The 26,684-nt window shown below is 44.3% G+C and overlaps 1 long non-coding RNA gene across 1 annotated transcript in view; it reads right to left on the bottom strand.

Moving 5' to 3' along the window:
• Window positions 1-503: 503 nt before the first annotated feature.
• Window positions 504-26,684, bottom strand: part of LOC112868677 (uncharacterized) — a 134,222-nt gene continuing 108,041 nt past the window's right edge. Inside the window, exons 6-7 of the long non-coding RNA XR_015243442.1 lie at window positions 13,768-13,895; window positions 504-1,279 (exon numbers count right to left, since the gene is read on the bottom strand). This is a non-coding gene — a long non-coding RNA (uncharacterized LOC112868677). The remainder of the gene's footprint in view (window positions 1,280-13,767; window positions 13,896-26,684) is intronic.

The raw sequence follows: 26,684 nt of genomic DNA, 5'->3' as shown, positions 1-26,684 counted from the left end.
TTACGCCCCGAGAAACAGTGTGTTGTAAAACTCACAAAATCCAACTGTGGAACCAGGAGTGAAACCCAGGCTGCCATCTTATCCCCAGAGCAGAGCCGGGCCCTGGGTTCTTCGTGACTAAGCAAAAGTTCATTCAAGCCAAAGCCTTCCTTGTTCTAACCCGGGAAATACTGTTTGTTTTTGACCTCCTTGCAACACTGAAAACAGTTCTCATCAATAGCGAACCTATATGATGGGTCACCACGAAAGGGTGACAGGTCTAGAAAGAGTACCAAGAGGGGCGCCTGGGTGGCGCAGTCGGTTAAGCGTCCGACTTCAGCCAGGTCATGATCTCGTGGTCCGGGAGTTCGAGCCCCGCGTCAGGCTCTGGGCTGATGGCTCAGAGCCTGGAGCCTGTTTCCGATTCTGTGTCTCCCTCTCTCTCTGCCCCTCCCCCATTCATGCTCTGTCTCTCTCTGTCCCAAAAATAAATAAACGTTGAAAAAAAAAAAAAAATTTAGAAAGAGTACCAAGAAATAATGGAGTCTCCCGGGAAGGGAAGGGAATGGATACAAGAGACACTTAAGCTCCCTGAATACAGGCAGTAGCCGTCCACCCGAGATACCACATCGGCGTAGCTGACACATTCCTGCAGTTCACTTGTCATGCACCATCTGAGGTCCCCCCTGCATGGAGGGGCAGCGTCCGGGGCCAACTCTTGAATTTCTCAGACTTGCTTTCTGAGGCGAGATGGGGGGCATGATGCTAACCACACAATAAATACTTGTGGAAGAGAAGGGGGTGTTCACTTTTGTCACCCGGCAAAGCCCACATTAAGACGTCTCAAGGTCTCTGTGACACCTCACAGTGTGAACGCACCAGGAGGACAACCTTCATTTTTCCTTTTATTTCTCAAAAAATGCAGGGGCTTCCCTGACTTGGAAGCATTTCGGCAGAACCTCACCGGCTAGCCTCGTCTCTTGGTGACGTTTGAATGCTTGGCTAGCAAAATGGAACGCTTACCCTGACATCTCTTTAAGCACACGGTCCACAAGCTGTCCCGGCAACCTAGAACGTTTTGCTGGGATGAGGGATAGAAAAAGGAAATCTATTAAGCAGGCTATGCCAACTGCTTTAAGATAGAACCAATGTGGATTAATGCAGTAAAGGTTCGTTGCTCGTTCATGTCTCTGTTCAACACAGTTTGGTGGCAGAATTGGCTTCACGCGGTCATTCGGGGACCCTGGGTCTTCCCATCTTGTGGCACCATAATGGTCAACCGTTGATTCCCAAATGCCCACTGAATTAGACGAGAGGGCAAAGGATTTAAGATGTCAGGGATAAACATCGCATCCGCCCACGTTCCGCTGGTCAGACTTGGGCCTTCATAACACCCACCAGCAAGACGCCCGGAAAAATCTGTTTCAGCCCTGTGCCTGGGAAGGAGAGAACACTATAGTCTCTCCCCGATGTGCCGAATAAAGACAAATCATTTCACGTTAAACTTATTCTCACACAGCTCTGCTTGCGAGCTGAGGGGAGGGTCTTCAGCCATCAGATTTCTTCTATTCTTGTTTCTTAGTGTTTTCCCTGAGTGTCTAGGTTGGAAGCAGCCTAGGATGTGGGGGGTTGGGGGACGGCAACCCTGTCTTGGAAATGTTTGTGGACACGTACGGGAACGTAAAGAGTCCACAGCTTTTATTGTTACCGAGAATCGAGCACTTGAAGCAAGTGTCAAGGTGTCTTCTAGCCAAGAGTGCTGTCGATTCCGTTATTGTGGGAGAAAATGGAATCTGTGCCATCAGCTTTTGAAGCCACTGCCACTGGAATCTCTGGAGCCTTTGGGAGGGGGGAAAAGAAAGGCAAGAAGAAGCACAGCTCTGTCTGCAGTCAGCCTGTCCGGATGGCCCAGGTGACTTCATGAGAAAGAGGATGGGGCAAGCACGAGGAATGTGGTTTTTTCCTCGCACAAATAATCCTTGAGGAAAAAATATGGGAGTTTAGAGTGTGGTGGGGATTTACAAACACTTTAAGTCAAAAAGCACAGCCACGCCATGGAGATGGGAGTTAGAAAATTTTGGACAGCCGCCCAGCTCGCTCGGACTGTGTAAGGCTCCTCTCTGTCCTTCCCTGCGTGAAGCAGGGGGAGGGTCCGACTGGAGCAAAGGACGGCTACATGCTCCCCAAGCTCTACTGCGCTTGCGGTTGCCAAGGGTTGGGGGACAGAGCGTGTCCGTGTGCGCCTTCATTTTTTCCCCTTCATTTTAAAGTCATGACCGTGGGAAAGACGCCCTTTTTCAGGACCATTCTGCACACCAAGAGATATAACATGACTTTTTTTTTTTCTAGAGACTTTCAGAAGACACAGTTCAAGAGGTTTACTTAATATGCAAGGGCTCGTTTATGATACGATTAGAACAAAAGGCATCATGTGAACTTGCATGTATTCTGAAGCCTCATACAAGTACAGAAAGTCTAGAAAAATGTCCTGGAGGGACATCTGCTGAAGTGTTAGCTACTGTTACCTTCAGGTTAATATTGTCTCTACTTAAAAAAAAAACAAACAAAAACAATCTTGTGCTACTTTTTCACATCAGAAAAGACAAAGAATTGGGGAAAATATCTAATATCTGACAATGACAAAAGCTTACGTGTGTTGTAAAAATTGACAAAAGCAAAAAAGAAATGACTCCATTTTCTTTCCCCAGAGACGACCATCCCCAGCATTTAGTATTTGCTCACTATGCTTTACAACATTTTATACTCTATTTTTAGCTGAAAATAACATATGCACAGGGCAGAGGATGGGAATAGACACTTTGTTTTCAAAGAAGGTATACAAATGGCTAATAAGCATGTGAGCAAATACTCAGTGCTATTAGCCACTAGGAAAATGTCAATCAAACCCACCATGAGCATCGCTTCACACCTATTGGATGGCTAGAATCAGAAAACATAATAACAGGTGTTAATAAGGATAGGGAGAAACCGGAGCCCATATACCCTGCTGGTGGGAATATAAAAAGGTACAACCACTTTGGAAAAGAGTCTGACAGTTCCTCTGGGGCACCTGGGTGGCTCGGTCGGTTGGGCATCTGACTTCGGCTCAGGTCATGATCTCACGGTCCGTGAGTTCGAGCCCCGCGTCGGGCTCTGTGCTGACAGCTCAGAGCCTGGAGCCTGTTTCAGATTCTGTGTCTCCCTCTCTCTGTGCCCCTCTCCTGTTCATGTTCTGTCTCTCTCTGTCTCAAAAATAAATGTTAAAAAAAAAAATTAAAAAAAAAAAAGAGTCTGACAGTTCCTCAAAACATTAAACACAGAGTTACCCTATGACCCAGCAATTTCACTGTCAGGTGCACACCTAAGAGAAATGAAAACACACGTCCCCACGAGAGTTTACATGGCATTATTCACAAGAGTCAAAAGGTGAAAACACCCCAAATCTCCATCAACTGAAGAATGGATGAACAAAATGGAATACATCCATATAACGGAATATTATTCAACAGTGAGAAGGAATGAGGCACCGATACGTGCTACTGCATGGATGAACCTTGAACACATTATGCTAACTGAAAACAGCCAGTTACAAAAGGCCCCATTGTTTGATGGCATTTCTAGGAAATGTTCAGAATGGGCAGATCTACACAGACAGAAAGTGGGTTAGTGGTTGCCTGGGGCTGGGGAGCGGTGGACTTGGTGGGGAAATGGGGAATGAATGCTAATGGATGCTAGATTTGCGGGGAGAAGGATGAAAATGTTCTAAAATTGATGGCAATGACGGATGTAGAACTCTGTGATTATAATGAAAACCATCAAATTATACATTTGAAATGGGTGAATTGAATGGCATACAAATTCACCTCAATAAAGCAGGCTTGTTTGTTTGCTTGTTTGTTTTTAAAAGGAAAAAGTAACATGCCCTTAAAAAAACTAAAGCACTTTCAAAGGGGGCCGTGCAGAGCAAAGGAAACAATCAACAAAATGAAAAGGCACCGATGGAATGGGAAGAGATGTTTGCAAATGATATACCAGATAAAGGGTTAGTATCCAAAATCTGTAAAGAATTTGCCAAACGCAACACCCGAGAAACAAATAATCCACTGAAGAAATGGGCAGAAGACATGAGTAGACACTTTTCCAAAGATATCCAGATGGCCAACAGACACACGAAACAATGCTCGACGTCACTCATCAGCAGGGAGATACAAATCAAAGCCACAGTGAGATACCACCTCACATGGGTCAGAGTGGCTAAAATGAAACTACAGATGCTGGTGAGGATGTGGAGAAGCGCGAACCCTCTTGCGCTGGGAGCGCAAACTGGCGCAGCCTCTCTGGAAAACAGCGTGGAGGCTCCTCAAAACATTAAAGATAGAACGACCCTATGACCGAGCAATAGCACTACTAGGAATTTATCCAAAGGACACAAGGGCACATGTACCCCAATGTTTATAGCAGTGCTATCAACAACAGCCAAATTATGGAAAGAGCCTAAACGTCCATCAACTGATGAATGGATAAAGAAGATGTGGGTTATATACACAATGGAATACTACTTGGCAATGAGAATGAATGAAATCCTGCCATTTGCAGCAACGTGGATGGAACTGGAGGGTATTATGCTAAGTGAAATAAGTCAGGCAGAGAAAGACAGATACCATATGTTTTCACCCATATGTGGATCCTGAGAAACATAACAGAGAACCATGGGGGAGGGGATGGGGGGCAAAAAATGTTACAGAGACGGAGGGAGGCAAACCATAGGAGACTCTTAAATACAGAGAACAAACTGAGAGTGGATGGGGGGGTGGGAGAGAGGGGAAAGTGGGTGATGGGCATTGAGGAGGGCACTTGTTGGGATGAGCACTGGATGTACGGAAGCGATGAACCACGGGAATCGACTCCAAAAACCAAGAGCACACTTTACATGCTGTATGTTAGCCAATTTGACAAAAAATTATATTAAGAAAATAATAAAATTTTTAAAAAAAAGAAAACTCAAGCCCAATGCTGGCGAGGATGTGGAAAAACTGGAATTTACACGAGGATCTGCCTTTTATTCCCAAGGACCAGCTCGCGGCAGGCACTTATTATAGTGAATTGCTTTTGTGTGTATGAATTGGCAAAACTCTTTGGGGGAAAAATGTGGCAATGGATTCCAAACACCTTGAAAATAAAAATGTTTAGGAAAAAAAAAGGTGGCCAGTGCACCTGAGGGACTAAATTTTAAATTTTTATTGAATTGTAATTAAGTAGCCACACGTGACCCTGGATTGGACTGCACAGCTCTGAACAATGCCCATTACAACATTTAACACACCGTATATCTTGCATAAGAATGAGCTCCAACAGGAAATTCACTTTGTGACCATCATCACTGTCTCCACAGCACCTAGCATGGGGCTTGGTACACAGCAGGCTCTCCGCATGATAGCCCTCATCATCTTCAGCATGGTCCGGTCCACCTTTGTATCCCACAGCTTAGCCCAGCACGCACTACGGAGACTCAGTAACTGTTGCCAATTGAGTTAATCGATTTCTAGGCTTACAAACCCGCCAGTTATCTGTTCGCGGAGAATGCTCGACCATGGGGACTTGCCTTCGTGTTTTTCTGATATATTTCTTTGTGTTCAGTATGCAGGCTAAAAGCATCTGCTTGCATTCAAACCCTGGCTTTATGACCTCTGGAATGGAACGTTTCTGTGCCTCAGTTTATTCCTCCGTAAAGCGGGCCCATTGATGGCCCTGTCTCAGTTGTTGTCAGGATTACGTGTGTTGGGGTTTACAACTTTATAGGAAATATAGAGAATGGAGGGCTGGGTTAAATTACATCATGAGGATTCAATCAGAAAAACCCAGATGGTAGCCAAGTCTAGTTGGAAAACAGAGGCAGCCATCCTGTGGTCATTAGAGAGAAAATTTAAGGACCAAGACGATACTCTGAGATTGGCAATCTCTCTACAAGGGAGGCTTGAAAAAAAAAAATCTGGCATCATTACTGTAGATAGTAAGGTGCAGGAGCGGCTTCTTTCTAACAACCAATAATGCAGGTGCTCTAGCCTTTGGTAAAGCCCTGCCTGTAGCTGCCTTCAACTTTCCACGGACTTAAGGCAGGCAAAGTTGTAGCAAAGAGGGTCCCTGACCTTCAGATTGTGTCTGTAGGATGCTGGCAAGTCAGGCACAGGAGATGTGTTGGCTAATTGTCTCCGCTGTCGCATGAGTAGCAGCTGTAACAAAAGCTGTCCTTTACTCATATCGAAATGAGACCATGAAAATAGGGGGTAAAATGGGTGTGTGGGGGGGGGGTGGGTGGGGGGAACAGCTGGAGAAACTTGCCTCGTTCTGCCGCTTTCAAAATTTCCTCGGAGCGTCCAAGGAAGGCAGTCCTGGGGTCACCCTGCCATCTTCCTGGGATGTATCATTCGCAGGCTCCCCTGCTTGTTCTCCAATTTGGTTTCCGTAATTCCGTAATTGAAATTTCTGTTTCAGAAGAAATTTCAAGTCCTTATTTTATAAAGTGCAGCAAAATAAATGGCCTACCTAGAACTTTAAAAACGGTGTCACCTTCACAAAATCCTAACTGGCTCGTCTTCTGTTCGTCTGTTCTGCCATAACCCTTGACCGAGGAGCCACAGCCTCTTGCTTGGACGACCACAGGGACCTTTGAACTGATCGCCTTGTGTTGGCTCTTGCCTCCTTCAAATCCATGTGCCAAACGCTGTGCCCCGTGATCTTTAAGGCGATAGATAGCGCATTTTATCACTCTGCTGCTTAAAATCTTCCAAAGACTTTCCAGTATCATAGAATAAAACTGGAACGCCTTTCCTGTGGACTTCAGGGCCCTCCACGGCCTGATCACAAAATACGCATCCGTGGTGTCACTGCTGACAACTCTGTCCCTCTCGTCTCCAAATTCCAGCCATACTTGTCTTTTGCTTTATGTTTCACCAACACGCTGATCTATTTTCTCTTCAGGGAACTTGAACTTCTCGCGCCCTCTGCTAGAAGGCTCCTAACCCCCAGGCTGTAAGATTGTGTTCAGGTGCACCTCCACTCCTCAGTCATCTCCTCCAAGAGCATTTCTCTGACCATTGTACTCCAAGATTTACGGTAACCACCTTCCCTCTAAAGCGCGCGCAGATGCACAAGTTTTACTGGATGTAATAATACGGATGAAGTGAAGGGCTTAGAACAGCACATTATAAGTCTGCAGTGTCATCCGGCGTTATTTTTTTCATTACACCACATATTATCCACATTTCTCTTGTGTCTTAACGCATTTACTCGTCTATGGTTGGCCCTCCTCACTCTTAGCTCCTTAAGAGCAAGGACCCTCTGATTGTTTGGTTCATTTATATATCTCTAGTGCCCAGAAGAAAGCGTGGCACGCAGTAGCTGATCAATAATCATTATGGAAAGGATGACTTCAGTGCAGGAAAATATACATACATATGGCGAAGAAAAACAAAGACTACCGCCACCATAGTATCAGGATATTCTTGGGAGACTAATATTTTCTCCTCTCTTGCTTTTTCAGATATGCTGAATTTCTGCAAAGACACGAATTCTTTTTCACGGTAAAAACAGAGTTAATTTTCACAAAAAGACTTATGTTGGTATGCCGTATGAAACGTCAGTCGGTCCACTGCTGCAGGCATGTGGCAGGTTGTATTCTCTGGGTCTGTGTATTAAACCGCTTAAGAATTTCGCAGTTTGTGAGTTTGAGCCCCGCGTCAGGTTCTATGCTGACAGCTCAGAGCCTGGAGCCTGCTTCAGATTTGTGTCTCCCTCTTTCTCTGTCCCTCCCCTGCTCGTGCTCTCTCTCTCTCTCTCTCTCAAAAATAAATAAGCATAAAAAAACATTAACACCACTTAGGAAATCAGAAGTCATCTGACGTTGTTCAGGAAGAACCCTCAGCACCGGGTGTCTCAGCACCGTGTGTCTCAGCACCGTGTGCCTTAGCTTGTGAATGCATGGGCAGGTCCTGCTGAAAGCCCCCTGGGGGGTGTGACAAGTCTCATTCCAACAGGGGCCGTGTGCCATGTGACTGGCCACCCGCCTCTTTATCTCTAGTTCCTTAAGTGAGGAGTTCTGTTTGGCTATAGACCTTGACACTGTGGAGGTCAGCCAAGGTCAGTGCTCCAGTAAGAATGACTCACACCCTGCTCTGTGCTCTCCGCTGGGCACAGGCTTAGAGTACCATGAACACCATGATTTTCCGGACTTAGCTCCCAAGAGGTGAGGCTCATTCCCTGAGACACTGATCTATGAAAAAAAAAATCCCCAAAGCAGCCACCCAAGGTGTATCTGGCATTTAGGGGAAAAATAGAAGCTTCTATTCTCTGATCCTATCCAGTGGGGTTCTAATTCAAACTTGACTATCCAGTGTGAACATGCTTTTCAGGCTTGTCTGAAGAAGGGCAATCATTATGATTTCAAAAAAAGTATTGTGGAAGATTGCAAACACACACACAGGTATTAACAATAATACAATTTGGGCGCTGGGTGGCTCAGTTGGTTAAGCGTCTGACTTCGGCTCAGTGCATGATCTCGCAATTCGTGGGTTCAAGTCCCCCTGTCAGCTGTGCTGACAGCTCAGAGCCTGGAGCCTGCTTCGGATTCTGTCTCCCTCTCTCTCTACCCCTCCCCCACTTGTGCTCTGTCTCTCTCTCAAAAATAAATAAACATTAAAAAGAACTTTAAAAAAACAATGATACAATAAACAATTGCAATAGCAAGACCAAACTTAGCAAGATTTTTTAAAAGCCTTACTTGCTTTGGAGTGTTATACCTTTAAAAAAAATATCACGGATAGGGGCGCCTGGGTGGTTCAGTCGGTTAAGCATCCTACTTTGGCTCAGGTCATGATCTCATGGTTCGTGAGTTTGAGCCCCGCCTCAGGCTCTGTGCTGACAGCTCGGAGCCTGGAGCCTGCTTCAGATTCAGTGACTCCCCCTCTCTCTGCCCCTCCCCTGCTCATGCTCTCTCTCTCTCTCTCAAAAATAAGTAAACTTTAAAAATAAATGAATATATAAAAATCTCAGGTTCCATACACCCACCCTTACTTCCATCCCTTTCCTTTCCCACCGGTGGCAGTCGGGATCAAAAGTAGCTGTTTATCATTGCTTCACATGGTTTGATAGACCCATGTATCCATCACCTTTGTTCTCTTGTTTGCTTGTTTTAAGCTTTTATGTAAAGGTTTCCCATACCTCACATATCATGGGGCAACTTTGTGTTGCCGGTGCTCAGCATTCTATTTACAAGATTTTCTTTGTTGACACACACGATGGTTGCTTTTATGTGTCAACTTGGCTACACTCCCCACTTACTCCATGAAACACTCACCTACGTGTTACTAGGCAGGTATCTTATAGATGTGCTTTAAAGTCCACAATCAGCTGTCTTCAAGTCAAGGAGATTTTCCTAGATAATTTGGGTGGACCCGATGCGATCCATTGGTTGAAGGACATTAAGAGGAGAGCCGAGGCTTCTCTGAAGAGGAAGAAATTCCATCTGTGGACAGCAGCTTGAGCTCGCACGCGGCTGTTCCAGTCTGTCTTTCCCGATGACGTGTGCTGTGGATTTCAGACTTGTCTGGCCAGGTCCACGGTTGTATGAGCCAATTTCTGGCAATAGACCTCTTACTGTATGTCTCCCTCTGGTTCCCACTGGTTCTGTTTCTCTGGGTGAACCCTGACTGATACGGTATATGCATCTCCGATTCATCTCTTTGCATCGCTGTATAGCAAGCACCCACAAACTCCTTATAAAAACCAAACAGTCAATATTGTAGGCTTTGTGGGCCATACAGTCTCTGTTGCAAGCACTTCCCAATGCCACTGTAATATGAAAGCAGCCAGAGACAACACATCAAGGAATGGGGTGGCTGAGTTTCAATAAAGGTTTATTTACACATACAGGCATCGGGCTGGATTGGACCCAAGAGCTATGGTTTGGTAACTCCCGCAAAATGATACACTGTTGTACGGGCAAACCACAATTTATACACTCTCCTGTTTCATATCTTCTACGTTTTCCCCCGTTACTACACAATGCTGTCCCGAACGTTCCTGTGCACCTTTCTTGTGCACAACTTCACGTGTTTTTCTCAATCTGTCTAGGAGTGGAATTGATGGGTCCTGGGGTATACGAATCCTCCACCTAATGGTGCCAAACTTCAAGCTAAAGAGATCATTCTAATTGACACACCTACTAACAGGGCCCAAGACTTTTGGTTTCTCCCCAACTTCCACACCGTTGGGAGCTATCAGACGTATATTTCCAAAATGGCGTATGTAAAACTGCATTTCATCGTAGTTTCAATTTACATTTTCATAACACCTAATGGTGAGAGGCATCTCTTCATGTGACTGCTTTCCATCCATATGTCCTCTTTTTTTTAATAGCAACTATTACTTTTCCAATAAAAAAAAACATTTTTAATTGAAGGAGAGTTGACATACAATGTTACATTCGTTTTAGGTGCACACATAGTGATGTGACAATTCTATCCATTACAAAAGGCTCATCATGTTACATGTGGTTACCACCTGTCACCATACATATATCCTCTTGGATCAAGTGTCTATCCAAATCTTTTGGCTATTCTAAAAATGGGGCTTGTTCTCTTATTCTTGACTTTTGTGAACTCTTTACAGATCACGGATCTAAGTCCTGTGGTGGATACGTGATTTGCAAAAGTTTTCTCCCAGTCTTTAGCTTGTCTTTTCATTCCCTGAGGTGTCTTTTGCAGAGCAGAAGTTCTTAATTTTGATGATGTTCAAATTCATCAGCTTGTTCTTTTGTGGATCATATTTCTGGTAACATAGCTAAGAAATCTTCCCAGAACCCCAAGTCACAAGAATTTTTTTTTTGCATGTTATCTTCCAAAAGTTTTGTATTTTCAGGTTTACATTTTAGGTCTATGATGTATTTTTATGTTTTATTTTTTTAGGTTAAAAAAACTTTTCTTATTTACGTAATCCCTACCCCCAACATGGGACTCGAACTCACAACCCCGAGATCAAACGTCACACGCTCTCCTGAACGAGCCAGTCGGGCACTCCTCTCTGATGTATTTTTAAGTAATTTTTTCATACCGTGCACGACACGGGTCAAGGTTCATTCTTTTCGCACATGGATGTCCTATTCAAGTACTATTTTTGTTGAAAAGGCTATCTTTCTCTGTTGCCTTTGCATCTCTGTAAAAAATATCAGTTGATCAATAATGTACGCGTCAGGTTCTGGGCTCTGTGTTCTGTTTCATTCATCTATAGGTCCATCCTTTTGCCAATTCCACACTGTCTTGATTACTGGCTTTTTATAGCAACTCTTGAAATCAGGTGGCCTGCCTCCTCCCGTTCGTTCCTCTTTTTCAGAAATGTACTGACTATCCTAATTCCTTTGCCTTCTCACGTCATTTTTAGAATCAGCTTGTTGACACCTATAAGAATATCCTGCTGAGATTTTGATAAGGATTATGTTGAACGGATAGATCAATTTAGGGAGGACAGACATTTAACAATGAACAGGATACGTGTCTTTCAGTCAATTCAGCTCTATGTTTTGTTTTTCTCTTTTTAAGTAGGCTTCATGCCCGGCATGGGGCCCAATGCAGGGCTTCAACTCATGACCCTGAGATCAACACCTGAGCTGAGATCAAGAGTCAGACACTTAACCTTCTGAGCCACCCAGGTGCCCCAAAATACAATTGATTTTTGTATATTGACCTTGAATCCTGCAACCTTGCTAAACCCATTAGTTCTAAAAGGTCTTCCTTTGCTAATTTATATATTGGCTTTGGGTTTTTTAAATTGGTTTGCAAGAGCTATTTATGTATTCTGTATATTCATTCACTGGATAAATATTTATTGAGTGCTTCCTATGTGTCAGGCACTATATTAGCATACTAATCTTGAGTCCATTTTCTTCATTGCAAAATTCTTCGGGAAGACATTATTTCATCTCAGTTACAGAAATAGTTATAGAATACCTGTCCATGAGTTTGCTTATTCAAAAAATTTATTGAGTACCTACCGTATGCTAGACAATAGCTTAGCTAACGGAGATATGGCAGAAACGACAGGACAGACGCTGGAGGTCCTTCCACTCCTCTGATGGAGGAGAGAGACCACAAATAAAACGTAAATACATCATCTAATTACAGGTAGTACAAATACTTTGGAGAAAATAAATTGAGATAATAGGGCTGAGGGGACAGGTGGGAAGACAGGAAAGAAGGTGCTAGGAGACAACATGTAAGCTGAGCTGAACGAGATGAGGCAAGAGCACTCCAGGAGGAGTCCCCAGCAAGTGCAAAGGCCCTGGGTGAAAATGAGCTCGGCATGATCAAGGGACAGAAGGAGGGCCAGAGTGTCTGGAGTGTACTGAGCAGGGGACGGCGGTGTGAGAAGAGACTAGAGAGACAGAGAGGGACCGGAGGTAGGGAGAGGCCATGATAAAAGGGCGACACTTGATTCGCAGTCCTTGGGAAACAGCAATGTCTATGCCAAGCATCTCTGATACAAAGATAAGTAACACAAACCCCTGCCCTCGGGGAGGCCATGATCCAGTGGGAGAGACAAACACAGAATCGATGCACTGAAGAGTGAAAAGTAATGTCATCGAGGTGGGTATGCAGGACGTGTGGGGGTAGGAAGCAAGAGTGATCCTTTAGCCGTATTTTGCAAGTTACAATTTCTGCAGCCTCCTATTTAAACCCTAAAGTATAGAACTTCCCTTAAAAATCATATAGCACATATTTCATATGTGGCACCGCCTTAATTTCAAAGTGTAGAGATCCCTTCTCTCTGCTCCCACTGTACCTCTTGCTTGTCCCATTCTAGTACCCGTAGAACCTACATGTACTTGTCTCTCTGTCCCAACGATTGCTAAGTTCCATGAAGGCAGCAGCTGAGCCATATTCCCTACTATCCTGCTATTAGTATCCCATTTTGCAGATGAGCAACTGATGACCAGAGAGAGTAAGTGGCTTGTCCTCTGAAGCACAGCTATGGTGGCAGGTAGGGCAGACTGTCAGGGGCCTTGCCTTTTCCTGGGTTAGGGTTTTTTTCCTTCACTACCCCCTCCATCCTATGGTGACTTTGGGGAACATCTCACAGAACACGCATGTCAAAGTGATGGGCTTGCTTCCAAACGAATTCACTGACACGCCTCTCACTACTGAAATGATGCCAGGAAATTATAATTAATTCAATCGTTTTTATCGTAAAACGTATCGTGCATCGAGAAGAGCATAAAATTGTACAGTTGGAAAACCAGTAAAGCTCCGGGTCCACAATATCCTGGAGAAGAATTAGATCTTCTTCTTTTAGAAGGCTTCTGTAAAGGGGCACCTGGGGGTCTCAGTCGGCTGAGGGTCTGACTCTTGATTTTAGCTCAGGTCATGATCCCGCGGTTTGTGAGTTCGAGCCCTGCGTCAGGCTCCATGCCGACGGCCCTGATGGTGCGGAGCCTGCTTGGGATTCTCTCTCTCTCTGCCCCCTCCCGTACGCACTCTCTCCCTCACTCAATATAAATAAATAAACTTAAAAAAAAAAATGCCTCCTGTGCATCCTTCCCTAATCATACCCCTCCCTCCCACGTTTGAAGTAAACATTTACCTTACTTTGGGTTCATCAGTCCCTTGCTGGTTTTTGTTTTTGTTTTGTTTTTTACAGATTTCACACGTTTATGTATATATCTAAACAAAATATGGTTTCGTTTTGAGATGCCGAGTAGCAAGCACAAGCCTAGCTGTGTTAAGGACAGGGTGATCTTACCTCTATGGGATGAACGCTTCGGGAAAGGATAAGCTATGGAGTCCTGGAGCCAGAGCCCGTGGGCAGGTTCCTGGGCGTGCATGGAAGTGACTAGGAGGGAGGTCAGCGGGCAAGGTCATATCTGAGTCCTGGGGATGAAATGGGAGAAAAAGGGTTAGCACAGGCCTGTAATTCACTCCTTCCCTGAGACGCCTCGGCCAGACCTCCCTATAATCCCGGCAGTGATATTTAGGAGGAGAAAGATATGGGGAAGGACTATGTAAAAAATGTTTTCAACGGGAATCCCCTGCTCTGTTTGGATTGGGTATTGTAAATAAACGTGTACTTTTTGGATTAAGGGGTGTGGCTTCCTAGAGAATGGGGTATTCAGGTAAACATTTCCTACCTGCATAGTTAATGAATTAAAAAGCCACGAGGCTCCAAACAGATGCAGCCTTCTTTGAGAGCAGTCGTCCACACGGCTTAAAACTCATCAGCTGCTCAGACACCAAAATGTGTCTTAATGCGGGAGGAGGGACATCGTTTGGCAGCTGGTGGTTTGAGGACCCAGCGGGAAAAGAATGTTCTGTTTGTGCCTTTTTCTTGCCTGTAGCCTTTGAGTCGGGAACAAAATGCGGTGTTAAGTGAGATCTAGGATTCTTACAGTCCCACTTGACAAGCGGACATTTTGTGCGAACTCAATCCGGATCACCACAGTTGGGGTATCTGGCAGTATTGTAGAATGGTCCGGATACTCGATGTTCTACTAGAAATGTGGTCAAAGAATGTGATCTCTAATATCTTCTAAGTTCACCATGGATTCCCCCAGCTCTCCCCAGCATGGTAAACCATGATGAGATAGCACCTTACACCATTAGGATGGCTACTAAGCGTTGACAAGGATGTGGAGAAGTTGAAAGCTCGTGCACCATTGGTGGGAATGTCAGTGGGTGCCACCACCACGGAAAACAGTACGGAGGTCCCCCCCAAAAATTAAAAATAGAAATGCCATATGATCCAGCGGTTCCAATTCTGGGTATTTATCCAGCGGAAATGAAATCAGGACCTGGAAGAGGTAACTGCACTCTCGCGTTTCTTGCAGCCAAGATATGGAAAGAACCTAAGTGCCCGTCAAGAGATGAATGGATAAAGAAGATGTGACACACACACATACACACACAATGGAAGTTTAGTCCACCATGGGAAAGAAGGACAGCCTGCCTTTTGCAACAACACGGATGGGCCTTGAGGGCATTATGCTAAGTGAAAAAAGTTAAATGAAGAGAGATAAATAAGTGGTGTCACTTATATTTGAATCTGAAGAAGCTGAACTCCTAGAAACGCAGACTAGAATGATAGTTGTCAGGGGCTAAGGGGTGGGGGGATGGGAAGATGTCGGTCAAAGGGAACAAACTTGCGGTTATACGATGAGTAAGTTCTGGAGAGCTAATATACAGCACAGTGATTACTGTTGATGATGCTGTATTTTATATTTGAAAATTGCTAAGAGAGTAGATCTTAAATGTTGTCATCTCAGAAAAGAAGTGGTAATTATGTGATGCGGTGCAGGTGTGAGCTAACACTAGGAATCATTTTGCCGTATGTATGCGTATCAAATCAATACGTTTTATATCTTAAACTTACATGACATTATACGTCAGCTGTATCTCAACATACCTGGAAAAAAAATAGAATTACCGTATGACCCAGCAATTCTGCTTCTAGGTATATATACTCCATAGAACTGAAAACTGGGTCTCAGAGGGATATTTGTGTGCCCACCTTCACAGCAGCAGTGTTGACAATATAAGGTGGAAGCAACGTAAATGTCCATCAGTGGATAAATGGAGAAACAAATCTGCCATGTACCCACGGCGGAATATTATTCAGCCTTAAAAAAGGAAGGAGATTCCCATTCCCATTCCAATATGGCTGAACCCTAAGGACATCATGCTAAGGGAAATAACAATTTGTCATAAAAGATGAATATTGCATAATTCCACTTTTATGAGGTATGGAGCGCAGTCAACGTCATACAGATAGAAAGTGAAGGATGGTTCCAGGGGCTGGGGCGGGGAGCATGGAGTGTTACTGAATGGGCACAGAGGTTCAAGTTTGGAAAATGAAAAGAGTCCTGGAGAGTGGTTATACAGCCCCACGGATGGACTTCGCACTGCCGAACTGTACATTTAAAGGGGTTAAGTTTTGGGGTGCCTGGGTGGCGCAGTCGGTTAAGCGTCCGACTTCAGCCAGGTCACGATCTCGCGGTCCGTGAGTTCGAGCCCCGCGTCAGGCTCTGGGCTGATGGCTCAGAGCCTGGAGCCTGTTTCCGATTCTGTGTCTCCCTCTCTCTCTGCCCCTCCCCCGTTCATGCTCTGTCTCTCTCTGTCCCAAAAATAAATAAACGTTGAAAAAAAAAAATTAAAGGGGTTAAGTTTTTAATAAATAGGTAAACCTACTTTCGCCACAATGAAAAACAAAAGAATAGGACAAAGCAGGTCACATTGGTGTGTTACAGGTGCCCCCGCTGATCCAGGGAGCAGGGCAGGGAGGGGAGACAGGCCAAGTGCAGGTAAGAACCGAGGCCAGTTTCACCCAGACACGTCCCCTTTAGTCAAAGACAGGACAGTGGCAGAAAGCATCACGCTGATCACAGCATTCTTTCTCTGCCACGCTGCTCCAGCCGGACGGGCTGCCCTGTACCTCTCTGCAGGGCCGTCCCTCTGAGCTCTCCCTCCGCCACGCTCCTGGGGAGTGCTTTCACCTCTTTGCTGTGTTGGACCTTCTGTTTTCTGGATCTCACCTTCTCTGGACTCTGCTCCAAGCTGTACTCCCTCCTTTGGTGGGGCATACATGGGAGGCAAATCTCTTGAGATCACGCACTCGAGAAAGCATCTTTATTCTACCCTCTTACACAAAGACAGTCTGGGTGAGGGTGGGATTCCAGCACAGAGCCGCTTTTCTTCAGAATTTTGGAGGAATGGCTCCACTCTCTTGACTCCGATGTTGCCATCGGCAAGTCTAAACCCGTTCTGACGGCCGTCCCCCTGGGGGTGACCTATTTTTTTTTCCTCTCTGGGCCTCGGAAGTGCCACATTTGTTTCCAGCGTCACGGGAAACTTACAATGACGTGCGCTGGTGTGGCTCTAGCCTCGTTCATCCTGCCGTGAGTTCTTTAATCGGGCAGCCCAGCTCACAGGTAAACCTAACATCCGTAATGCTTATTGAATTATTTCATCAATGATTTTGCCCCCCATGTGTTTTCTACCACAAAATCCTCTATCACTTAAGTATGGACTTTTCTGGACTGCTCCTCTATTTTCTTATCTTTTCCTCTTTGTCATTTTGCTTTACTGTCTGGGAGATTTTCTCAGCTTTGTCTTCTATTCCCTCTTTTGAACGATCTTCATTTCTGCTATTAAAAGCTCTTTTTTTTTTTCCAAAAGCTCTCTTTGTTTTCTAAATTTTCCTCTATTACAGCATCATGTTCCGATTTCATGGAGGCATTGTCTCTTCTCTCTGTGGATATTTATTACAGTTTATGGAGATGAAGTTTTCTTCTCCCTGAATAGCTTGTGCCTTTCTCGCTATGCTTTTATTTGTTCATCTCATTGTTGGAGGCTTTCCTAAGCTGTCTGGTAATGTTGGCTGTTTGCTCATGATGAGGAATTGGGAGTTAAAATGCTGACCAGAATCTCTCAGAGCACGGGTGGGGCTTGTTAACTCTGGGCATCCTTCTAGGGCTTTCTCGCAAGGCTTTTTGGGGAGACTGATGCTAGCATCTTGGAGTCATTCCTCCAGAGCTGGCCAGACTCCCCCTCAAGAAGAGGCTTAAAATCACATGACCACAATGTTCTGGAAGACCGATGGGAGAAGAGGGCTTGAGGTCTCTGTTACAGGGTACTCAGCACACATACTGACACTTAATTTCCCCCTTATTGGCACGGTTCCTGTCTCCATCTTAAAGAAAAAAGGCGTTTGCTTACTGGGTGAGTTACAAATGACTCTCCACAAAAAGACAACACACGCAGAATCACTTTTGTCTCTACTGAGATACTACAGGGGGTTTCCTACTCACACTGCTGTCTGGTGGACCCCTTTCCTGGACCACCTCTCTGCAGCTTTGCTCAGAAGCTTAATAATCCACGTGAGAGCTTTCTTACTTGACTACATCTTTGGTTTTTACCAACTGCCAGCGCATTTCTTAGGCTCATGAAGCTTTACACCTGTTTGCTTCTTGTGAGCAGGTGCGGTACTCTCCTCGGTAACCAAGAAGCCCCTAGTAGCTCCTTTGGTAAATAGGATAGGAAATCAGGCCACGGTCGACTGACTTCCTTCTTTTTAATCAAGACTCACATGTTGGGCCTCCCAAATGTCACCCAGCCCTGAAGGATGAGAAGGTGGAGAAAGAAAAAGAGAGGGTTCTAGACAGGAAACAATTTTCGAGTAATTTGGCTTATTTAGGGAAATGGGAGGGAGGCTGGAGGGTCGGAAGGCTGAGGGTGGGTTCGTGGGCCGCTGTGGAGGGCTGAGCGGGGATTGGCAAGAAATGAGTGACACAACCCAACCAGGAGATGACCAGCTGGCAACAAGGGGACCGGACGAAACCCCAACCGGGCGGTTTAGAAGATGGATGAGAGCCAGAGACACCAAGTGTGGAGCCTGAGATGATGACAGTAAAAATAGCAACCAAATTATCAATGCTAATTCGCATACCAGATGCTTCAGGACATTATCTCCAATTTTCATCCAACCTCCCACAGAGGGATCGTCATTCCCGCACTACAGATGCAGAAGCAGAGGGTCCCAGAAACCCAGAGCGGCGAGGTCTGGCTGCCTCTAGAGTCAAGCTGCCTTCTCATGTGCCAGGCCGGGTCCTAACTCATGCCAAGTGTATTTGCTTATTCAGCCAGCCAGCCAGCTGGTACCAACTAGCCGCTGAGCTAGATGCTGAAAACAACAAGAATACCGTCCCTAGGGGTCAGAGAACCCTACGTTCTCTTTAAAAAATTATTAAGTTAAATTATTAATTTTTATTTGAGTGTAGTTGACACGCAATGTTCCATTCGTTTAGGTATACAGTGTAGTGACTCGACAAGTTTCAATATCACACGACGCTCGAGTGTGGCGACCCTCTGTCCCCATATGTTGCTAGTACGATATCACTGGCTATGTTCCCCATGATGTGCCTTTTGTTCCCATGACCTATTTATTATGGAACTGGAAGCCTGTATCTCCCTCTCCCCCTTCACTCATTTTGCCCATCCCTCCCCCCGCCCCATCCTTCTCCCTCTAGCAACTATCAGTTTTTTCTCTGTGTTTACAGGTCTAGTTCTGTTTTTTGTCTATTTGTGGTTTTTTTTTGGGGGGGGGGTTGGTTGGTTTTAGACTCCACACACGAGGAAATCATATGGTATTTGTCTTTCTCAGGCTGACTTATTTCACTTAGCATAATACCCTCTAGGTCCATCCATGTTGTTGCAAATGGCGTAATCTCATCCTTTTTATGGCTGTGTAATATTCCCGTGATGTGTGTGTGTGTGTGTGTGTGTGTGTGTGTGCACGTGTGTACTACATTTTCCTTGTCCGTTTGTCTACAGATGGACACTTGGGTTGCTTCCATATCTTGGCTTTAGTAAATACTGCTGCAATAAACATAAAGGTGCATATGGCCTTTTAGATTAGTGCTTTTGTTTTTTGGAGGGTAAATACCCAGGATTGGAATTATTGAATCATACGGTACTTCTATGTTTAATTTTTTGAGGAACCTCCAAAGTGTTTTCCACAGTGGCTGCACCAACTTCCATGCCTACCAACAGTGCACGAGGGTTCTCTTTTCTCCATACTCTCATCAATATTTGTTATCTGTCCTTTTGACGTTAGCCATGCTGGCAGGTGTAAGGTGATATCCCATTGTGGTTTTGATTTGCAATTGCTCGATGATTAGTGATGTTGAACATCTTTTCATGTGCCTATTGGCCATCTGTATGTTTTCTTTGGAAAAATGTCTTTTTAGGTCCTCAGCCAATTTTTAAATTAGATTGTTATTATTATCTTTGGCATTGTGTAAGTTCTTTATGTATTTTGGATACTAACCCCTTATTGGCTATATCACTTGCAAATATCGTCTCCCGTTCATTACGTTGCCTTTTTGTTTTATTGATGGTTTCCGTCACTGTGCATAAGCTTACTTTGGTGTTGTCTCAACAGTTTAATTTTGCTTTTGTTTCTCTTAGCTTCGAAGACATATCTAGAAAAATGTTGCTATGGCCCATGTCAGAGAAATAACTGCCTCTGTTCTTCTCTGGGAGTTTAATACTTTTAAGTCTTTAATCCATTCTGAGTTTATTTTTGTGTATGGTGTTACAGGGTCGTCCAGTTTTCTCAAAATCATTTGTTGAAGAGACTGTCCTTTTTCCCATTGTATGTTCTTGCCTCCTTTGTCATTGATCAATTGGCCTTAGGTGTGGGTTTATTTCTCAATTTTCTATTCTCTACTCTCTTCTCTTGATCTATGTGTCTGTTTTTCTGCCAGTACCATACTGTTTTGATTATTACAGCTTTGTAGTAGATCTTGAAATCTGGAATTGTGATACCTCCGGCTTGATTGTGGTTGTGGTTGTTGTTGTTGAAGGTGGCTTTGGCTATTGAGGGTCTTTTGTGATTCCACACAAATTGGAGGATTATTTGATCTAGTTCTGTGAAAAAAGCTGTCGGTATTTTTATAGGGACAGTATTGAATCTGTAGATTGCTTTATGTAATATGGATATTTTAACAATATTAATTCTTCCAATTCACAAGCACAGTATGTCTTTCCATTTGTTTGTGTTGTCCTCAATTGCTCTAATCAATAGTTTATAGTTTTCAGAGTAGAAGTCCTTAACATCTTTGGTTAAGTTGATTCCTATGTACCTTATTCTTTTTGGTGCAATTGTCATCGGGACTGTTTTCTTATTTTCTCTTTGGGCTGCTTTGCTATTAGTGCATAGCAATGCTATGAATTTCTGGGTATTAACTTTGTATCCTGCAACTTTACTGAACTCATTTATTACTTCCTGGGGTTTTTTTTGAGGGAGTCTTTAGGGTTTTCTATGTGTAATAGCATGTCATCTGCCAATAGTGATGGCTTAATTTCTTCTTTACTAACACGGATGCTTCTCATTTCTTTTTCTTTTTTTTTTTTTCTTTATTTTTGGGACAGAGAGAGACAGAGCATGAACGGGGGAGGGGCAGAGAGAGAGGGAGACACAGAATCGGAAACAGGCTCCAGGCTCTGAGCCATCAGCCCAGAGCCCGACGCGGGGCTCGAACTCACAGACCGCGAGATCGTGACCTGGCTGAAGTCGGACGCTCAACCGACTGCGCCACCCAGGCGCCCCATTCTCATTTCTTTTTCTTGTCTCACTGCTGTGGCTAGGACTTCCAGTACTATGTTGATTAAAAGTGGTGAGAGTGGGACATTCTTGTCTTGTTCTTAATCTCAGAGGAAAAGCTTTCAGGGTTGTTTTCATTAAGATGTTCGCTGTGGGTTTTTCATATATGGCCTTTACTATCCTGAGTACGTGCCCTCTAAACCCATTTTTGTTGAGAGTTCTATCATGAACGGACGTTGAATTGTGTCAAATGCTTTTTCTGTATCTCCTGAGATGATCACGTGATTTTTATCCTTTGCTTTGTTGATGTGATGAATCACATTGATTGACTTGCAAATATTGACACATCTTTGCATCCCTGGAATCAGTCCCACCTGATTATGGCCAATGATTCTTTTAAAATATGGTGGAATGTGGTTGGCTAATATTTTGTTGAGGATCTTTGCATCTATGTTCCTCAAGGACATTGGTCTGTAGTTTTCTTGTGTGTGTGTGTGTGTGTGTGTGTGTGTGTGTGTGTGTGTGTGTGGGCGGGTGTGGTGTCTTGGATTGTGGTGTCAGGGTAATGCTGACCTCATAAAGCCTATATGGAAGCTTTTCTTCCTCTTCTATTTTTTGGAATAGCTTGAGGAGGGTAAGTATTAACTCTTCTTTAAATGGTAGAGTTCACCTGTGAATTCACCTGATCCTGGACATCTATTTCCCATAGTTTTTTGATTTACCAATTCAATTTCATTAACAGCTATCAGTCTGTTCGGAGTTTCTACTTCCTCCTGACTCAGTTTTGGAAGATTGTATGCTTCCAGGGATTTATCCATTTCTTCTAGGTTGTCCATTTTGTTAGCATATAACTTTCTGTAGAATTTGGTTATAATCTTTTGTATTTCTGTGGTGTCAGTTGTTACCTCTACTCTCTTGTTTCTGACTTTATTTGGTCCCCTTTCTCTTTTTTCCTTGATAAGTCTGGCTAGAGAATCCTACATTCTTTTAAAATCCACTTACCTTCCCAAAATCTTGTCTGTGAGCTCCATTTCAGTTCTTCAACATTCCTTTTGAATGTGAATCTCTCTTTATTTATTTATTTTTATTTAAGAGAAAGAGAGGGTGGGGAGAGAAAGAGAGAAAGAGAGAGACAGAGAGAGGGAATCTTAAGCAGGCTCTACACTCAGCACAAAGCCCAACACAGGGCTTGATCCCATGACCCTGGGATCAGGACATGAGCTGAAATCAAAAGGCTCTCAGCAAACTGAGCCACCCAGGTGCCCCCGGACGTGAATCTTGAATGTGGGGCAACAGAGGCCGAGCCTTCCTGACTTAAGCATCAGTTCACAAGTGAGATCAAGGTAAGCTCTCCTTCAGAGCGATGGAATCCGCTACCCAAGCCTGTCAAGAGCAGGAGGAAACACGTCCTGAACATAAGGTCCGAACTATTCCAGGACTCCAGAGGAGTCCTTAGTGCCCTTACCTGCTATCTAGATTCATAACTACCTGTGCCAGTGTGGGAAATGCCAAGAAAGAATCTTGCCCCTTATAATGGCAGCCTGTTATTATGACCTACAGTGTGTTGAGGATATGGATAGCTGCAACATTTTGCCCAGGTCCTGGGGTGTGGTTAAACTGAAAACATCAGCCACCTTCCTTCTTATGGAAACCCTCCCCCATGTATTGAAAGAAACATTCAAACTTTTGCCAAGCTCCTTCCGGAAGCTGTCACCCACCGATCCCATTTGCTGAACTCCAGCCATGTTCGTCTTTTTCTTGAATTTCTAAGCAGGCTTTTTTGCATGTGTGCTATTCCCAATTTCTCGGAAGCTTTCCCCCAAGACTTTTCAGGGTTATCTCCTCCTTATCCGTAAGCCCCAGGCTCAGCCCCTTTTTTCCATCACAGCGTTTATTACAAATTAAAACGTTAAAATTTTTTTTTTCCAGTTTATTTTTTGTGTTGATGTCCTCGCGTTACCGTGAACTCCATCAGAGCGTGTGGGTATTTGCCTGGAATGCTGTCGCGTGCCCTGCACCCTGCAGAGTGTTAGGGAAAGCAGTTGTTCGATGCATATGCGATGAAAAAATAAAAGTAGAAATTACACACACAGGTTCACACTGCATATTCTGATCATTGAATTGGATTCCTTAATGTCTGAAAATTTCTATGCGGAGGATGTTTTATTCTTCCGTTAGACCCTCAGTAGGATCATTTTTAATTATAAGAATTCTATGGCATAATGCTCACTGATTTTCTCATGAGCAAGTATCACCTACTGATAATTTTTTTTTTTTATTTATGACAGATTAGGTGTGGGTTCAAATGAATCACACCAGGGAATTTGTTCTAAATTCCTGAGTCACCAAGAAGGTGAACTAAAGAATCACATGGCTCTCTCACCGTCCCTTGTATAATTGCCCTGTCGAAGATTTAATCCTTGTAGGTATATTAGCTCTTGATTTAACAAACAGTAAATGTTTGCTAGAAAACTGAATTACAAACAGCCTGATTCCTGAAATGGAAAATTGAAGTTTTGCGGCGACAGTATCTTAGTTTTGCTTTGCTTGTGGGATACAAACTATGCGCGCAAATCAGGATAAATCTGCAGTTTCAAAGGTTTGAAGCTGGACTCAACAAAATAGAACAATTTTCGCAAAATTTGGAATTCGGAGTCATCGCTTGGTACAGTGTATTGCCAGGCACCCAATGTTCGTGACATTGCTAAGTAACAGGTGACCGTTCTTAAATCAAACTCACTACCAACCCCTGAGCCTCGAACAATTCCTGTTCTTCCTCCTCTGAAAGGCACCACCACTCACCCAGTGACCTTCTGTGAAGGCCACACAGTGGCCTTCTGTGAAGGCCAGAAACCTGGGACGCATCCTTGAGTTACCCATTTCTTTACCTTCACATACTGTCATATTCCAAATGCTTTCAATTTTCCCTGCCAAATATTTTTTGGACCTGGTCCCTCTATTCGATGTTCTTTTTGGTTCTTGCCCTCATAGAATTAGGTGGGCATTGTTCTAAGCACTTTGTATTACTGTCCATTTAGTCTTGGATGTCTAGCTCACCAGTTTTATGACAAGCCGGATTTTCAGATGAGGACCTTGAAGCACAGAGAAGTTCAGTAACTGAAGCTGGCAACCAACAGAGCTGGGATGTGAAGGCCACATGTGTAACCACTAGGATATGGAGCCGCCATAACACCTGACCTGCAACTCTATAATAGTCTCCTAACCAATCTTGCCGCTTCTTTCTTCTTCTAAAACTCTCCATAGAGCTACCCAAATGGTCCCTCAATAATGCAAAATGCATTAAACTTGTTTAAAACTGTTCAATGATTCCTCATCTCCTGGAAGGCCAAGTCTAAAGTTCTTGGCATGGTGGGCATTGCCCTTCGTGACTTTGTCCAGCTAAGCCCTCCACCTCCCATCTCCAGAACTCAGTCAGTCACCTAATGTTGGGGCTGACCTTTCCCTCTGTAACATACTCATGCCCAAACCTTCATCATCCTGGTAAACCCACGAACCCAGGCTTCAAGATTCAAATATCACCTCTTCCTTATTTCTGTCTCTGAGAGACAAGACGTTTCTTCCTTTGTCTTCCTATATCACCTGTGTTACTAACAATGATCTCACTGCAATATAATTAGTTGTTTTTAGCTACGTCTCTAACCTGGACTATGAGATTCTTGAGGGAGAGATAATCCCACGGGCAACTTTACATCCTAGATATCCTTGGTGCACTGTGACATTTCTGACACAGAGGAGGTGCACCTCACACATTTAGTTATGGGTTAAGGGATAAGAAACTTGGACCTGAGAGGGTGGAAAGTGACACTTCAAACAGTAGAAGAGAATACGCCCAGTGGATTTTATAAGGCATAATTTCTAGACATTCCCAGCCATTGAGCCCATCTATCTAACACTTGATTCTCTTTTACCAAATTCACTAATTTAATAGACATTTCTTGAACGCCTACTGTGGGTCAGTATCATGCTAAGATGTAAGCAACACAAAGAAGAACAAGGCAGTGTCTCTTTCTGATGAGATCAAGTCCTTTCAGGGGCCTTGTATAGGTGCCCTATACAAGGTATAGGTGTGGGGGAAGCCAATAAGACTGGGCAGTCCCCATGCAGTATGGCAGGAACGGTGGGACAGGGAGACCCAGTGGGCGATGACAGCACAGAGAAGAGGCACCAAACCCAGGGTGGTAGGGTGAAAGAAAGCTCCTCAGAGGTGGTGAGACCTCTAAGAAGGGGAGACCGCAGACATTTTCAGAGAACAAAGAAAGCACTGACTTTTCTAAGCTCTGAGGTACGTTGGTTTTGCCAAATAGGTAGGCGAGAGATGGAAAACAAAGGGTGTCGTAGGCCATCCTGAGGGAACTCTGGCCTTACCCTCAAAGCTGTGGGGAATCGTGAAACATTTCAGACGGGGCAGGAATAGGACTGACACGTGTCGTTAGAAAAATCACCCTGACAGCGGGAAGCAGGGAGAGCAGAAGTTGTTCGGTACTTTGGGCAAGAGATGATGAAATTCTGGCTGAAGGTCCCCCAGTGGAGAACGAGCAATAGGCAGGTGTGAGATAAAATGGAGGGGTAGAATCCACAGAGCCTGGGGACTGAACATGGAGAGTGAGATCAATGGGAGGGAGGAGTGAAATGTGACTCCCAACCCCGCGGGGGTGACAGAGCCATTCATGGAGCTAGGAAGCATGAGAGGAAGACCAAACTGGTGGGAGGGACAGTGCGTTCATATTTGGACCCGTCTCAGATTGCACGGCTTGTGTCCCACCTGAGAGGAGATACTCCACAGGATCCGTTCAAAGAGGAGAGTTTTGAGTTGGCGATAAAGCACGAAAAATCACCGACGTATGAATGTTAAGGAAGAGGAGGGAAGGACTAAGGACGGACCCCCGAGGGATATCCACACAAGACATAAGAGGAAATGTGAGTACAGTGACCACGCAAACGCCCAGATGTCCATATTCACAAAAAAAGAAGTCACAAAGCCGCAGCGTTCTTACGTTTAGAGATTCTGGTGTCAGCTAACCTTTGGAAAGGGGAAGATATGCTAAGGCCACCGAGGAGGAGTGTATGTGCCACGCACTCAAGAGCCAGGGGCAGGCTATAGCTTTAACGAACGAGGAACATGATTTAAAAGAAAAAAAAAAAATCTCTCACATAAAGTCAAGGAGATTAAAATTAGTCAAGGGACGGTATGAATGCAGATATGAACAGCAATCACCATCCCTGATTGCTATTGTGATGGTATGAATGCATCACACTGTTTTTGAATATTTTTCTCCATGTGCTAGTATTTATATATTTGATTTCATCTAGCCTTTGGCACATATATTTTCAGATTTTCATTTGGGGGGGGGGAACACTGCTACACTCCATAAAACTCATTAATAACGCACAAGTCCAGGCATTTCGATTGTATTGGGGTTTCATTATGTTCCCCGAATGAGAAAGAACACGCAAGCAAGAGAACGGAAGCCTTTTCGAAAGACTTATTCTGCAGCCTTCTGCGGCAATCCTTTGGTCCTCGTGGCCGGGGAATGTTTATCTAT

This window comes from Puma concolor, chromosome D4, assembly GCF_028749965.1.
Source record: "Puma concolor isolate L17-30 chromosome D4, mPumCon1.1.hap2, whole genome shotgun sequence".
Taxonomy (NCBI): Eukaryota; Metazoa; Chordata; class Mammalia; order Carnivora; family Felidae; genus Puma; species Puma concolor.
This window is presented reverse-complemented; position numbering and strand designations above follow the sequence as displayed.